The sequence below is a fragment of the Cryptomeria japonica genome, chromosome 3 (genome assembly GCF_030272615.1).
Source record: "Cryptomeria japonica chromosome 3, Sugi_1.0, whole genome shotgun sequence".
In the NCBI taxonomy this organism is placed as follows: Eukaryota; Viridiplantae; Streptophyta; class Pinopsida; order Cupressales; family Cupressaceae; genus Cryptomeria; species Cryptomeria japonica.
The window spans coordinates 797,931,722-797,934,081 of record NC_081407.1 but is presented as its reverse complement, the minus strand read 5'-3'; the positions used below and the strand labels follow the sequence as shown (position 1 = coordinate 797,934,081).

The 2,360-nt window shown below is 35.4% G+C and overlaps 1 non-coding gene across 1 annotated transcript; it reads right to left on the bottom strand.

Annotated features, from left to right (window-relative positions):
• Positions 1-1,939: 1,939 nt before the first annotated feature.
• Positions 1,940-2,026, bottom strand: TRNAS-GGA (transfer RNA serine (anticodon GGA)). The gene has a single exon. It is a non-coding gene; the product is annotated as a tRNA-Ser (tRNA).
• Positions 2,027-2,360: the final 334 nt, after the last annotated feature.

Sequence of the window (2,360 nt, the reverse complement as noted above, 5' to 3'; positions counted from 1 at the left end):
TTATATCATTCATTGATGACTACAGTAGAAGGAGACTTGTTTATTTTCTCAAAAGCAAATCTAAAGCTCTTGGTCAATTTAAGGAGTTTAAGGCTCTAGTTGAGAATCATACTAATAAAAAGATTAAGTGTTTGAGGATTGACAATGGTATTGAGTTTTGTTCGACAAATTTTGACATTTTTTGTAAGGACCATGGGATTGAAAGGCAAAAGACAACTCCATACACCCCTCAATATAATGGTGTTGCAAAGAGGATGAATAATGAGGGCTTCACTTAGTGAACCTAGGTTATATCACTTGCGTTCATGGCATACAAAAGAATCCCCCTATTTTCAAAAAATATTGCCCTAAACTCCTTTTTTCTACCCCCTCCCAATACATAGCCTAAATTAAAAGCCCCCCTATTTGCACAAAATATTGCATTTTTTCATAGCCCGAATTAAAAACCCCCCTATTTTCACTGATGGGCAATATATTGCACCCTCATTTTTGGGATATTAAACCCCCCAATATGAACGCACGTGATATGTTATTGCCTATTTAGTGAAGCCCCCTGTGGGATGAATGGGATGTTGATGAATATGGCTAGGAGTATGCTTAATGGTGATGGCCTCAAACAAAAATTTTGGGCCAAATTCGTAGTGACTTCTTGCTGTCTAGAAAATAAATCTCCTACATTAGCACTTGTTGATAATACAAGTATGGAGGCATTTTTTAGGAAAGAATACTTCGATAAGACATCTTAGAGTATTTAATTGCAAATCTTATGCTCATATTATGAGTGAAAAAAAGGTATAAGTTGGAGAATAAGACATCGAAGTGCATCTTTATCGGTTATGGTGTCGATTTAAAAGGGTACAAGCATTGGGATCTAGTATTAAAAAAATCTCTACAACATAAGTGTTTTTTTCAGAGGTGAAACCTTCCACTCTTGAGCTACAACTAGAGAAAGAGGATAAACAAAATAAGGATGTGGTTCATATTCCTTCTACCCTTGAGAAAGAACTATGAGCTCCTAATGGACCTGATGATGAGATTTCTATCAACTTTGAAATTTTAGAAGAAGAACCTCAACCAAAGCCTTTGAGGACGTATACGAGAATTAGGTGGCAACCAAAAAGGTTTAGTTATTCAATGTTATATTCCAATTACATTTTGTATTTGATTGCTAACATTGATGAGCCTAGGACTGTTAGAGAGGCTATAGGTATGAATGATGTACATTCTTAAATGAAAGCCATGAATGAAGAGGTGGCTTCTTTGAAGAAGAAGAATACTTGGGATCCTATACCTTTGCTTGAAGGAGGTAAGCTTGTGGAATGAAAATGGGTGTTAAAGATGAAATGTGCTTGGATAATATCCTTTTTCGATTGGGTATGGCGCTTACCATTCCTGAAGCCAGACAATTAGTCAACCATAGGCATATCTTGGTCAATGATCGTATAGTAGATATACCAAGTTATCATTGCAAACCCCAAGATTTTATATCTATAAAGGATAAACAAAGGTTGAGAGATAGAATTAATAACAATATAGATATTTTTCAGAAGGATAAGATGAGGGTGCCACCCCATTTAAATCATATTAAAAAAAAGTCACAATATAGTGGATTAGTTAAAAAAATAATAGATAATAACCGTATCGGTTTGAAGATTAATGAATTATTGGTCGTAGAATACTATTCCCATCGAGTTTAAATTGGGAATGAAAAGAAAGGATCTCTGCACATCTGTCCCTCTGTATGTTACATGACAATGTCATTGTCAATAATACATTGATTGACGAATTATATTTTTAATATTTATTTTTTTCCTTTGCCATACCTTTACTCTTTTTATTTTCTCTATCCCGAAATAGAAGGATATTGCGGGAGGATGAAAGCATCTTATTGGGTTTAGATTCATGAGAAAACGATGCAAAAAAGACTAAGGCGAATACACGGAAAGAGAGGGATTTGAACCCTCGGTAAATAGAAGCCTACATAGCAGTTCCAATGCTACGCCTTGAACCACTCAGCCATCTTTCCTATACGATCTCTTCATTTGTCGACAAAATGAAAAGAACAAGTTTTATTATGTGATAACTTACTTTTGCATAAGTAAAGTATTTATGAAATATGGCATAAAGACAAATGATTATTGTAGGGTTTATTAAGGGCCCCGCCCTATTCTATGCAGTTTGGTCACTTTCATAGTAAGGAGACCAGACAAATGATCAACCCCCCCCCCCCTTCAAATTATTGTAGGGTTTATTAAGGGACGGTCACTTTCATAGTCAATCAACCAGAAAAATGATCTGAAAAGGTAGGGTAACGGTAGGGGAATTGAGAAAGGTCACTTTCATAGTAAGGAGACCAGACA